Below are 15,122 nucleotides of genomic sequence, written 5' to 3'. Positions count from 1 at the left end.
GTATACAAAAATCTATTTTGAATATATAAAGTTTTCCATAATTAATGGTTTTTTCTTAAAAATTAATTTTATGCTAACTTGGAAGGCATATAATATTTTCATAACTTAAAGTTTCTGAGGAAACTCAGGAGGCCTCAAATCTCTAACTTTTTAGACATCCTGGAAAAATAATATTTTTGAAAATTTTGATACATGTTTTAAAAATAAATTTTGAGGAAGTTAGGAACTCTGGACTCTTAGGTGGGCACCCAGGGCTCAACCTTAATTGTTTAACCCCCACTAATTGAAGTTTCAAGATTTCAAATTTTTACTAAATCTGGTAATGATCTGCTCCTAAAACCTTTCAGTTTAATCCTAATGTGTATTTAAATAAAATTTATCTATTTCATGATTTTATTTCAACTGTAAATTACATCAACACTAAATTAATGAATAATTTTAATTACCTTCATTTTTATGATGAAGAAATTATAGTAGCCAATATTCAAAATGATTCTATTTTATGTGTAAATCTATAATGACTGGAGAAAATTAATGGACTGCTGGTAGAGGTCCAGAAAGTCCCAAACTGAGAAGGCTATTGCTAAAGCAATTGGAAAGACATGAATTTCAGACTAGTGTAAATTAGACTGATCAGTTTTTTATGTTGTTACAGAAACAGATGTAATGAATGGAATATGATTTTTTTTTTTTACTTATTGAAAGAAAGTCAATAAATATTTTACTTTGCTGCTGATGTAAAAAAAAAATAAGTTTTTGGGTTATGAAGTCTATGTGATCATTGAAAATCACTAAAAACTCATATAACAGTAATTAAACAAACACTCACTGAATTTAAATGTTGTTCACAAAGATTAGATTCTTCACCTTAAAAATAAAAATATATATATACTTAGGATATTGGTTAAGTCAGAAATGATTTAAACCTTGGCACTACTAAACTTTTTTTCTAAAAAAATGAAATTACAAAATCTGAAATATCACATGCCAATTTCCATTATTTAGAATTGGCAACTTTATTAGCCATTTATATTCTACCTTGTTTTTTGATAGTGTTGTATTATAGAATTTTAACATTCATATGTATAAATTACTTCACATGGATAATTATTTGTATCTAATGGTTTTGTAATTGTTAGATCACCAAAAATGGTATTTCCATTAAAATATTCTTTAAAAAAACAGAAAAAAAGGGTTTCACATGAATCAAAACCTAACTGGATATTTTATGAAAAGTTTGTCCACAGATTTAATTATGCATCTGCTAGAGTAAATTCTGTCTAACTAATTTTATTAATTTTGCTTGAGTAAATTATAGTAAAAAATCAATATTCTGTTTAATTCCCAATGAGTTACCTATTTTTTCATTATTTTACTATCAAGTATGTGTCTGTAGAGTGGATAAATAAATAACTAAATACATCGATAAGAACATTCTGACCAATATTTCTTCAATAACAATTATTACTTTAAATAGAAAGATGACTTTTTCAATAATTCTGAAAACACTACTTGCTAATGTTAAAAATTAGTACAAAATGTTAGTATTTCACTTACCTTAAATGAAATCTTATTAATTATATTTTATAAATAATTCATCTTTGGAAGTTTACAAATCATAATGGTGTATTACATTTAAAAGTGCAGTTTTTGCATGGTCTTATAGCAAATATCATTGAAGCCTAACATTTACAGTCTTTTTGTTTAGAACTCAGTACATGCATGTATGCTTATCTTAGCATTAAAAAAAAAAATTTGCTCCAAAATTCCCTTCTTTCCCAAAAATTGAAAAAAAGCTATCTGTTTATTTACTACATATTATTCTAACCAAAATTTTTTTGTCTTTCTAGGAATAGTAGTAGTGCAAGTCACCCAAAAGAAATACTTTGGAGAAATATTGGGGGTGGGAGAGCTGATCAAAGTTTAAAAACATTGACTTTTAACAATTTTTTTCAAGTTTAAATAATAAACTATTAATAATATTACAATTAAATTTCATCATAATTCAACCCCTCAAAAAAAAAAATCTTAGATAAATTTTTTCATGTATCATTATTTTTCCCCTATATAAGAATAAATAACCAATGCCAGGAAACTATTACAATTTTATTTCACTTTTTTTTTTGTAGTATACATTATTTTTGATGTGTTACTTCCAATGGAAAAGAATACATTCAGTTTCTAGAATTGGATAATTTTTTGTTGTGTATAATTAGACAATATTTATTATTTCTAGTTTTTAATCATAATGGCTATATCTTTTTATTTATGTTTGGCATATTTGGTCATACAAGGTTACTAATTCAAGGGTAATATTATTCTAATCTAACAGTTGTCTTGCATGTCAACTGTTAAGAATCCCTTATAAAAATTTTTAATGTGAATTTTGGGATAATTTTATCATCATGCTATATATTTTTTTAACAGTTGTGGAATGCATATTTGTGAGTTTGCATACTTACAACTTTTACAATATTTTAGCTTTTTATAACTTTCATACCTATTACTTTTATTATAAAGATAAATTCTTGATTTTATTATAGCCAAGGAGATTGAGACTCTAAATATCTGTCTTAATTTTGGTTCTGCTGGTAATAGCAAAATAAGGATTATTTTACTAAAATAATCCTTAGTTCAGCAAAGGAAACTTATTGAATGTGTAGTGAAATTGAGACTAATGACTTTACTTAATGATATATGTGTAGTTAATTGCTATTGGATCAATTACTTTTTCAAGATTTGTATTGTATCATATCTAATAACTATTACTTTATTAAAAATTAGTTGCACATAAATCTCCATATTTCAATGTTCATGTAAATTCTATTTAGGCAGGAAAAGCTATAATCATGGAAAAAATTTCAGGTGTTCATGAAATCAAAAAATGTTTTATCAGTTTCATTGTTTGATACATTATTTATGATTTATTTTATTCTAATTTTTTTAATTTTAAATAGCATGATTGATTTATGAACTTTGTTTCGTATAACGGACTTTTAACCCACTTCATTCATACTTGAATGCAGTTCTTTTTTTTTTTGAATACTTTGTTAATATTTTATCATCAGTGTTCCTCCATCAATCAATATTTTTTGTAATATTATCAGTCATTTTCATTTTGATTATGGGTAATAAAATTGAAGTGCTACCTTAAAAAATCAATTTTTTTTTGATAATTTTAAAATTAATTATTTATAATTTATTTTGAAGTATCTGATGGCTAAATATTATAGTTCTTGTATTATTTTTCTGATTAACTATACATTAAAAAATAATTATTATAAATACATCTGTGTACTGATAATAATTATCACAATATTGATATTATTATTGCGCTTTTTTGTAGTTAAATTATGTAGATTTAAAAAAAAAATTATTCTTAATCCTTAATAATGCTTAGTACTGGAAGTTTTTAAAATTGTTTGTTTTGATACTTATTGACAACAACATGTCAGGCTAAGTAGCAATTTACAAGTCAGTTTTGTCCAGAATCAAGTGGATTATTGACTATTCTTATTGTTTAAATACTTATTATTATATATTATTCACTATTCTTCAAACAGCTACTCCATTGTTTGTTTAATATGTTTCATGTACATTTATTCATGCTCAAATTTTGATTTATTTTTATTTTTAGTTCTTCATCTATAGTAAATTTAATCATGTAACATTAGTAGAAGATTTTTTAATTTTTTACAGAAATTAAGCAGGAGTAAATAATTTTTACCTTGGTTCATATTTCACTTTCTTATAGCTAACTTTACACATGTAGCAGATCATCATTAGTAATAATTTTCTAATCTAGTTTGAGAAAATTTAAGAATAAATCTCTTTTATAGTATGATATCAAATTGGTTTATATGTCCATCTGACTATTTATATGTAAGGCTCATCAAACATGAAATTTTGTTTTTAAAATTTTCTCATCATCTCAAAGGAATTTGAATAACTGGTGAATTTATCCAGAATCTACTTTTTGTAATATAATATTTAGTTTGAAATTCTTTTCTATTTGTGGTAGATTTATTACAATATACTTAATATAGAGAAGTATTTTCTATCTGTGAAAAACTTTACTGTTCTCTGAATAGTACAAAAACAAAGATATGTCAATCTATTATCATCTTACCTGAATCTAAAAAATGAGACCATGTCAACTCTATTTTTTTTTTCATTAAAAATATTACTTTTCTTACAGATATAATGTAGTAATTTTTATTAAAAATCAATTCAATTATCTTTTATTTGAATAAATGTCTGGTTTGTTTTTTGAAGTATTCATTGACTACTCTGATATAATTCACTCACTCTGATATAATTCTGAGTCTTCACATGTATCTTAGACAATGAAGTCTCATGGTAAATAGTTTGATATTTGAAACAGAGCAAACTAATTGTAATTTTGTTGTACAAAAAAGCTAACTTAATTAAGTATGTTTTTTATTAGCATTTACATTGTCCATATTTGTTTATTTATTGTATTATATAAATTTATACACATAAATATGATTATTATATTATATTAAATTATTTTATAATTCATAAAATCATCATCGGTATTCTGCAATTTCTATAGGTCTAAGCTGACTATTTCATGTATTCTCTGTTGATTCCTCTCTTGTACCATCTTTTTAAGTTATCAGTTTTAAGTATCACCCTTATTAAGTTGTAAATGATTGTTATTCTTTTTTTTTTATTTCTTTTTATATTAATCTACTATGAAATGGATCCAGTATGATAACCTGTAACTTATTTTTTTATAGAGTATACTAACAATTGATAATTAATGTAAACTATATAAATGACTTGTCTGTACATTAGGTATCATAACCAAAATGTTTGTTTGCAGCAATCATGTAATAATAGAATAACATGATATCATGATATATACTCGTAACAGTAATAAAGTAATTTTATATATCTTTTATTTTTCTACACATAGATTCTCACTTTTTCTGGGGTTAGGTAGATGAGATTTGACAGCAACTTAAACATCAGATGCCTTTCCTGGTATCAAACAAATGGAAGCATTTGTACAAGTAAAACTAAATTGTTGAAAAATGCCATGCAAGTAGATTTTTACCTGAACTTTCCAGACATAAATGTAGAAAGAGGAGATTATTATTTGTAATAGAGGCTATTATTTATTTATTATTAATGGAGATTATTATTTATTTACCATTATGAAGATACTATTGAAACAATAACCATTGATAAAGTTAATGCTTAATATTAGTAACAGAGGCTGGAGTAACATTTATCAACAAATAACCATGCACTGAAAGGTTGTAAAATAACCATTGACTTAACAAAAATTAGAAAATGGGTCTTCATACATAACTAAATATGGTTGAAACCTGGAAAAACTCTCACAGAGAACAAAATAATTTTTGAAGACAGCAGTGGTATTAAAAACAATTTCAATTGGTTTTGAATTTTTGCAGTCAGGCAAAGAATGCTGTCATCAAAGTGTTGATGGATACCATGATTGAGCAGACTTAAAACCCTTCCATATTATGAAGCTGTGAAAAGAGTATTAAACAGTGAGGATCAGGTGTGGCTTTGTAATAAACTTTGAATCTGGGATGAAGAGGATCTCATCCACCTAATGCCAAATAAGAAATTCTTTATGTAGGCTTTGCAGAGACTCTTCTACAAAAATGATAGGATCTGCTTACTCTGATTGAACTATACTTAAAATATAAATCGACAAGGAGATTTCTAAGAAGCCAAACTGCATTATTCATTTAGTAATATTGATGAATATAGTTTTACTTAAAAATAAAAATATTAACACATTCACTGCCATGCACATTGTTGGGCATCTCATTTCCCTGTGCCAGCCATTTTTGCCAGTTTAATGTATTTTTACAATATCTTAAATTCTAAATATCTCTAAAAGTACTGAACAGAATTGAATGAAATTTTCTAGTTACCTTTAATAATGTTTCAGAGTGTGATATCTGGTAAAACAATCTCCTGGGTGTAAAGGGATTTGCAAGAAATGCAGAGAAACTTAGTTGAGCTGTGAATTTTCTTTGATTTGGAGACCTTGCAGTCTCTAGGGGGTCTTTCCTTCTTCTTTGTAGCTGGGATGTGGATAAGTTTATGTTTTTTCATCTGTACATAGGATCAATCTTGGGGGCTCTTACTGGCAAGCTGGGATGATAACTAGGTCCAGGAGAACTTGGATCTGTAGCATTATCTTCTGTAGGTGTTTGGGTTTCAAGCATTTCCTTTATAATTTGTTGCATGTAATTCAGAAGTTTTGAATTGGGGTTCTGAAGCTTATATAGAGCATGTGAATTGCAAACAGCAGCCAAATGGAAATACATGAATACTTTCTTCGTCCATTTATCAGTTTTTCTCACAAAGGGGTAGTACGAAAGGTGCTGATCAGCAGTATCTACTCCATGCATGAACTTATTATAATCAGCCACACATTCTGGTTTGAAAATCTTTTTCCTGAGATCTCTTTTGCTTTGAACTTCTACCATCTGTGCTGAATGAATGTTGGACACCATATTTACTACATGTTTCTCTCGCCAAGACTGCAGAAGGATTTTATCTTTACGCTTGAAGGTCATTTCACCTTTCTTTAGAGTGTCAGCAACAGAGAGCATTTTTTTAGGAATACCACGATTTTTCCTCATGGTCTCCACAACACTAAAACACTTCCTTTCCAGCATTTGAGTTAGTTTGACGCTGTTATAAAAATTGTACATGTAGACAATATGACCTAAGCCTGGGAATGGTGCCAGCAGGTTCATAACAGTATCTACAAGTCGTCCACAATACACTTCTAAATTACAAATGTATCCAGTTATACTGTCACATACCATTCTCAACATGATCCTGTATTTTATTATTTTGCCTGGATTGTAAATTCTAAAACTGAGCCTACCTCTCCACACGAGCATACCTTCATCTAAAGCAATCCTGACTTGAAACAGGTGCAGAAAAAATCCAGTATGGGCCTTACTTTATACAGCCTATCATTGACATCCCTATTTTCATTATTATTGAAATGAAAAAAAATTTGAATTAGGCTAAATCTGTTACGGGACATTGCATTATTGTTTAGGAGTGGCAAAAATATCTGAGGAACTCCAGTACATTTCGAGAGTAGGTTTCTTTATAATGCCTGTAAGCACCCAAAGGCCTAAAAATTTCCTCATCTCTTCATTTGTCACGGTTTCCAGGCATCAAACCTGCAGTGTTGTTGGGTGAAAGGTCTAGGCACACATGACAAAAATTGTTCGGCATACCGATTGGTTTCAGTTACATGAAGGCTGGCGTGAAAAACATAGTAAAATACTGAAAACAGTCTCTAGGATTTGCTGGAATGTTTGTTATGCCTGTCTACTATATACTGGTTCATTTCCGGGTATATCAGTATCGTTCCATTCATCAGAGTCAATTTCGGGAATATTTTGCTTAGTTGAATTTGCTTACCTGAATTATCTTGTTGAACTGAAGGAGCAAAATTACTCACGTTATTTTCCGTTACTACATCATCATCAACATTATCACTTTGTTCATTCATCATTATATCTACATCACCAGAATCTTCGTCTGCAAATATCTCGTCTAAAACTTACTCAATTTGCTGTGAATCTAAACCTTTACTACGATTATACTTTGCTGAGGACGCCATTTTCATAGCTTGTAAATAACAGATAAAAGTTCGATTATAATATCAAGAAAAAATTAAACTATCGAACGATTATCGAAAAAACCCGCATAAATCGATAAGTTAAACCTTTATGTATCAATAGCCAAAGCTTCATGTATGTTGACTGGCAACAGTAGTAAGCAAAAACGTTTATATGAAGCAGTGTCCTAAAACGCCTAACGACGTATTTGGCGTAGGTGACCCGGAAAAAATGAAACGTCGATCGGGGTGTTTGGCGGTGAATGTGTTAATTTGGATTATCAAAATGGAGGTGAGTTGTGAAGTAGTAAATTTTTCAGAAATGTTCTGCATCGAAACATAGTTCCACTTTTATAAGATTTCAACTACTCTAAAAAAAGAGGCCTGTTTCCTCCATGATAAAGCTCCATAATTCAAAGAAAATCCTACAAAGAGAAATTGACTTCTTTGGGAATACTGAATGGCCAGGTGGATATCCCCATCTGAACATAGCTGAATACTTCAGGGTTGTTCTTAAGGACACTTAAATCTTTTTTGAGCACAGAAGATAAACAACCATTATATACTGGTCATGGTAAGATGGTAGACCACAGTCATAACAACCTGATGATTTTGGAATACTAGGTACATAACAAGGAATAGCATCCTGGAAATCAAAAGAAGTGAAGTACGTATAAATGCCAACATTATATGTCATATTTAATTAAGTAGTTCATACTGATTAATGTATTTAAAGAATGCTGGTGAAGTTTCACTGGATATTCTTAGCAATCTTTAATGGCTAATGACCATGAAGTGCCATATAAGTAGAATTAAGATAAAAAAGTATTTCTGAGACTCCTTTAGAACCAATCTTCATATTCATCTTTATCTTTAGAGCCAATCTTCATACTATAGAAAGGTAAACCTTCTTAGATATCTATATCTTTCCTAGAAGAGTTAAAGTCCAAAACTTAGGGAGAACTTATATATAAAAATCAAATTATTAATGCACTACTAACACTTAATATGAAAAAGGAAAAGGAAATTAGTTCCATGCACCTGATAATTTACAGTTAATAACACTAGTCAACACAAAATCTGTATCTAACATGTTAACAACTTTTCTCACTGTAATTTGGATGCTGAATTCAAATATGCTATTGAAATTATGTTACCATGTAAAGGTTTTACGTAAATAGTAAATTTGTAAAATGTTTTATAATAAACTCGTTTTGAACAACTACTAGTTATAATTAAGAATAGTTTCTGTAATTTTACCTTTAAACAATTTGCATCATGCTTAATAAAGAAAAAATAAGTAAATATATACACTGTATCCATGAGAAGTAGACACATACAAACATGTCTGTATGCAACATCATACAGACATCTGTTGTTGCCTACTACAGAGTTTAAAATCTTATTCAGTCTAGCTTCAGTTATCTATACTGTGTTTCACAAAATTATTAATGTTTTGCTATATTCTCATCAATTCCTTATAATACAAAAGTGATTTTTCCTATTTTTATTTGCTACAACACAGCTTCTGCAAACATTCGTGGATGTTCCAACCATCCAGACAATTTCTGGTATGTCTGTGGTAAATTTATGGCTAAATTTCAAAGAAAGACTATTTCTGAATTGATAAAAATAACTTAAAAACTATATTTTAATTGTGCACTCGGGGATCAAGATAAAATCTGGGTGCCTCATGCTATTTGCGTGTTGTGCTCAGTAAATCTAACTGAATGGTTGAAGGGGAAATGATGAGCCATGCTGTTTGCTGCATCGATGGTTTGGTGTGAACCTAAGGACCAGATAACGCAAGATAAAGATAAAGCATTCACAAACTGCTACTTTTACATGACAGATATTTTTGAATTTTCACTCAAAAATAGAAAGTTTATAAAATATGCAGATGTATCCTCATCTCTAAAGCCCATACCACAAGGAGTTACCTGTACCTGTACCACCCTCTAATCTGACATTGCTAGAACAATCTGAAAATGAAGCAGATGATGTAGAGGATGTTGAAAAATTTCTTCCTGCATCTGTTGAGAAATCTCCTCATTTAATTCAACAACATGAACTTAATGATTTAGTTCACAGTTAAAATCTTTAAATGATCCCAGGAAGTTTCTCTCATTTTCTTATTACAACCATGTTTCTAATGACGTTCTCTTGCTGCTTAAAAACTTTTCTAAATTCAATTTATATGATCAATCTCTCAAAAAATACTTAGTACCAGTATCATAAAAGAGAAATGATCAATTCTTGATAAACTGATCAACTTATCAGTAAGGATAGATACTGATATCAGAGCAAAATTATGGTGAAGTAAAAGTCAAAAGTAAATAAAAGTCAAAGTAAGTAAGTAAAAGTCAAAAGTAAGAGTTAATGATACATTATTTGATATTTATTTTCAGGAAGTAGAACAAATAAAGAACAATTTTTTTTACTAATTGGATAGCACAAAACTGGTCTGACTAATTCTATGTGGTTTGTGTAATATCCATGTGTACTATTTTTGGTAAATATTTTTTAATTAATACAGTTTGATAAGTAGCTGATTAAGAAAAATTATATTGATAAAAAAACATTCATCTACACTGAAAATTAAATTAAATATGGTTCAACTCTAACAACACTTCATTTTAACTTCAAAACGATATCCTTCACTAATAATTTTCTAACATAAGAGATGTTAGAATATTGTTGGGAAAATTAAGAAAGCTGAATTACTCATGTAAAACTGAAAACCCAGTGTTAGCCAGGTTACATGGTTGCACAAGCATAATGCAAGCAACACAAGATTCTTGTTAATAGTAATGTAATCACTCAGTCAAAGTCAAAGAATGTACATTACTTGGTTACTTCATATTGGATCAATAATATGACAGTGCGTCACTGCAAATAGATTTGCCAGTAATCAGAAATACAATTTTGAACAATGGATATAAAAATGAGATAATTACACCATTACATATTTTTTGTTCTGCTTCATAGAATGTAATCATGGATATGACAGATTCAAGAAAAAAAAGGCCTCGAGTATTTGAAGTGTGTGAAGAACATTAAACAAATAGAGAGATAATGCAAAAAGTAGGGAAAGATTCATTAATAATTACTTAAGCCACATAATGTGAAAGAGTAAAAAGTAATACAGCTCTTACAAAATATTTTGCAAGGTAAAGTGATTAAAGTGATTGGGCAGAAACATACAGATAAAAGCAGATTTATGATAGCCAACATTTGGAACTGATAGCTACAAAAAGAAGAATGAATGTTCTTCAGCAGCATTTTCTGTACTATGCTGAATATTTTCCCCAGTTAATCTTCTTTCCTGGGAGCACAACGAAGTGTCATTATTAGTGCTTGGATACAATATTTTTATAGTAAATATATAAATATTAAAAAGAAACAATTGAAAATTAATTAAACAAATATAGACAGCAATAATATAAAAACACAGTATAGATGGAAAAAGCCAATGATGTTAAAAGCAAAATAAAACTACAATAAATACAACATTAAAAATTAATTTAAAAGAATAAAATTACCATCCAGCATATGCCAAATGGTATAAATAGACAATAAAGATTACATGAGTAATCAAATCTTTGAATCAGATGTACAGCCTTTACAAATCATAAGACATTCAATAGTATTATTTCATTGTTCCCTAACTTATATCACATGTTAGCCCCTAGTTTAAACTTGCGATGTAATGCCGCATAAGAGATACAGTCCATAAGGATGTGGGGTACAGTTAGTTGGCAGTCACAGTGAGCACAAATAGGGGCATCTGTTTGAGTCATCAGATATTCTTGAGTAAGCCTAGTGTGCCCTATTTGCTAACAACAAATAATAGCCTCCTCTCAATGGTTATTCCTTGCATGAGTCCATGGTGACACAGTGTTCTCAGTGTAACACAGTGTTCAAACTGGTCAAAGTTTATTGTTGATGGTAGTGTTCCTGATTAAAAGCAGTTCTTCAAAGATAGCTGTATTAAAAAAAAATTACTAATTGTTGTTAAAATTTCCAAATTGTTTAAAGATACATTTTTTGATGTACTTTTTAATCCCCATATATATATATATATGCCTTATATATACTTTAGGTTAGATACTTTTGTGATAATGCAATTAATTAGTATTATATTATGAAGTTTCTAAACTAAAAATTAATACTGTTTCTAGTATATTAATATAAGGCCTGAAAAGTGAAGTACTTCTCAATTAATTGGTGACTTCTGTTAATTTAATATTGTATTTAATGGCTTATAAATTATTACTGAAATGAGTTACATTTTTCACATGCTACATGATTCATTCTATATGGTACTGAAGAGAATGAATAAATATTGCTTATTATATTTATATAATGCATCATCTACCCCCCTAAACCCTCGCATGCATTCCACTCTTTGAATTTGTAACTAAACTTGTATGAGAGTGAAGTTATTCTCTTTTATAAAATAAAATGGAATAGGGTCATTTTTATATGAACTCCAGTTCAAAATTAATAACTAGGTTTTTTAACATTAAAAGATTCCACCGTTATTATATTAAATAAAATTCACAGTAGTTCAGAAGTATTTTCAAATGTCAAACACTTAACCACATAAAACATGACTGTTGGATTTAAGTTATTGATTTTGCCGGCCTCCATAGCGTGAGTGGTAGCATCTCGGCCTTTCACCCGGAGGTCCTGGGTTTGAATCCCAGTCAGAAATGGCATTTTTCACACATGCTACAAAACATTCATCTCATCCTCTGCAGAATGAATTGCTTGACTGTGGACCTGGAGGAAAAACAAACCAAAAATAAACAAAAAAAAAAGAAGTTATTAATTTTAACTGATTAGAAAACTTCCTTTGTTGGTAAATTTGTAACTTACAACAAATATTTCTACATTTAAATTTTTAAAAATCTTACAACAAAAGTCAAGTAGTAATAACAGTGGTGCCCAACAATGAAACTACATTTATAAAAGTTCTTCAAAAATATAACTTTAATAGTTTAAATTTGTAAATATTAAATTGTACAAGTAATTTTTCCAAGTTTATATTTGGGCTTGGAATTAAACATGTAGTTATGTATTAAAAATTCTGTGCAACACTTGAAAGATTGCATTTTTTAATAGTAATCCTTTTAGTCTAATACATATTTTAAGTTACTCAGTTTTACCTCTGAATAAAAATATGCATTTGTTATTACTCAAGACACATGCAACAAGATACAATCCACTTAATTTTTTAAAAGTAAATAATAAAGTTTATTAAGTCTGTTAATAAAATTAGTGATAAAGTTTAGTTTAGTATTTTACTAATGTACTATATAATTATAGTAATGACTGTTATTAATGGATAAAAGTTTAGCTAAGTTTGACTGAATTTTTATTTTAATTTTATATTATATACTGTTCTTCAGAATTTACTAACATATACCACTATAGTACCAATTTTATATTAGTTAGTTAATGGTAAGTTTAGAATTAGATATAATTTAACTTTGTACTCATTCTGTCAGTATTGTCACTAGGGGACAGTATAAAAAAAATAATCAGATTTATTGTAATCACAATCCACAAGTTTCCACAAATTTTTGATCTCAATTATACTATAAACTAAATTTGATTAATTTTATGTTAACCCAGATGGGAAGTCTTACTTTTTAAGACTTTGGGGGTTAGAGTCTCTGTTGCCTAGCCTCGGCAGCTTTTCTTCCCACAACACACCAAGCTGCTAAACCTTTACACTATACACACACATCTCACTACAAACACTACACAAATTACAGGTTATACTCTAACTATGAAACACAACAATATTTTACACTATTTCTTGTTACATGGTGCATTCAGAGGTGTTAAACAGTTATGCTCAGAGGCTATTTCTCTAATAGATACAACTGTCTCATAAACAGTAAAGAAAGTGGTGGGTGTCTACATCTGTGACGGGGTATCAGCTACAAGGATATCACTAACTACCCTCATCCCTGCAGATGCCATAAAAATCTCTGTCCCTTTCAAATTGCATATCTGCAATCTATTTCTTTCACCAAACTCTGAGTTTAATGCATTCAGTACACAAAATCTCCCCCTTCAAATTCCATCTCCATTGTAAATAGTAGGGGACTTTAATGCCCACCATATCTCATGGGGCTAAATTATCTGTTCATCTTGAAGAAATATCATAGAGTAAAACAGACTTGACCTCTGCCTGCTGGATGATATATCATATATGTTTATGTAGTCATCAACTGGTATTTACCCAGCATCGATCTCTTCTTATGTTTACTTGGAGTAAACATAAGAATGTTCACCAAGTTTACTCCATGGGTTTAATTGGTTTGTTTGTGATGACTTTTATGGCAATGACCATAAACCAATTATTATTGTGTTTGGTGCCGATTGCTTGGTGAACAAAAGATCACGGAGATGGATTGTTGAATGAGCAAATTGGTATTGTTACCATAAAGCCTACCCATCACAGTATGATGATAGTGCTGATGCCCTAGATCAACTTACCTCTTTTACCTCCCTGATACCTGAGAATGCTAGTAGATACATTCCACAAACATCAGGAAAGAGAGACTCTTTCAAGAGTCTCAAGACATCCCTCCATTTCATGGTGAAACGTGATTAGGAAAAGACGGCAAGCACTGTGTAAATTTAACCACAGTCCTACAATTGAACATCTGAATTTGTGTTGTAAAGCTGGAGTGGTATGTCATCATATATTCATAGACATAAGGGAAAGTCATGGAGAAATTGCGTAGACACGACCTTACACACTACTCCCACATCTACTGTATGGAAGAAGCTTTGTGAAGTTTGCAGATCTCAGAAACAGTCTGTCCTCAAATTGATTCAGGAAGGAAAACTTCTTACATCATCTTCTGCAGTCGAAACTAAGTTGGCAGATTGTTTATATTCAGTGTTCTCTCTTCATCATGTACTAACGAATTTCTGAGGTATAAGATACAGATGGAAATAGTATCATTAAAATTTGTGATTTGATCAGTGAATTAAATGCTCCCTTTGCATTCAATAGTTTGATTTGCATGGAATTTCTCCTGCCACCACCCATTCAGTTGCCCTAAAGCATAAGACTGAATGTCTGTGCCACAAACGGCTACTGAGCCTTGAATCAGTTTAGTGACCAGTGTCCTAACTAGCTCCTAGAGCTAACCTAATTGCGTGAGCAAACTAAGCATGGTGCCACACACCACTTGCTTTGTGTCCCACTTGTCATATATTCTAAAATGGGTAGGCACACCCCATCAACTACTAAAATATATGACATTCAATAAATTAAATTTATGTTGTCAAGACAGCAATTCGCTGCCACGCCTAGGTCGCTGAATGCCAGCAAGTACCTGTCCACCAATATTAAAGTGCTTGGAACTTTAATTGGCTGATGGCCAGCCATAACTCTCGGATAGCTTCCCACAGCAGCGAGGTAGGCATCTTTCCCTTAAAT

General features: G+C 29.9%; 1 protein-coding gene across 4 annotated transcripts in view; it reads right to left on the bottom strand.

The window, feature by feature from the left end:
* The window catches only part of LOC142322067 (cathepsin B-like), a 37,486-nt gene extending 29,844 nt beyond the window's left edge, over positions 1-7,642 (bottom strand). Inside the window, exon 1 of one of the 4 annotated variants that reach the window (XM_075360715.1) lies at positions 7,602-7,642. The gene's annotated coding sequence lies outside the window, so the exon portion shown is untranslated. Of the gene's footprint in view, positions 1-5,936; positions 6,076-7,455 lie in introns of those variants that run through there. The other 3 variants (XM_075360713.1, XM_075360712.1, XM_075360714.1) reach the window with 3 other exon arrangements.
* Positions 7,643-15,122: the final 7,480 nt, after the last annotated feature.

Source organism: Lycorma delicatula, chromosome 3, assembly GCF_047948215.1.
Source record: "Lycorma delicatula isolate Av1 chromosome 3, ASM4794821v1, whole genome shotgun sequence".
NCBI classification, from domain to species: domain Eukaryota; kingdom Metazoa; phylum Arthropoda; class Insecta; order Hemiptera; family Fulgoridae; genus Lycorma; species Lycorma delicatula.
Note: the sequence above shows the minus strand (reverse complement) of the source record. Positions and strands in the feature narration are given on the sequence as shown.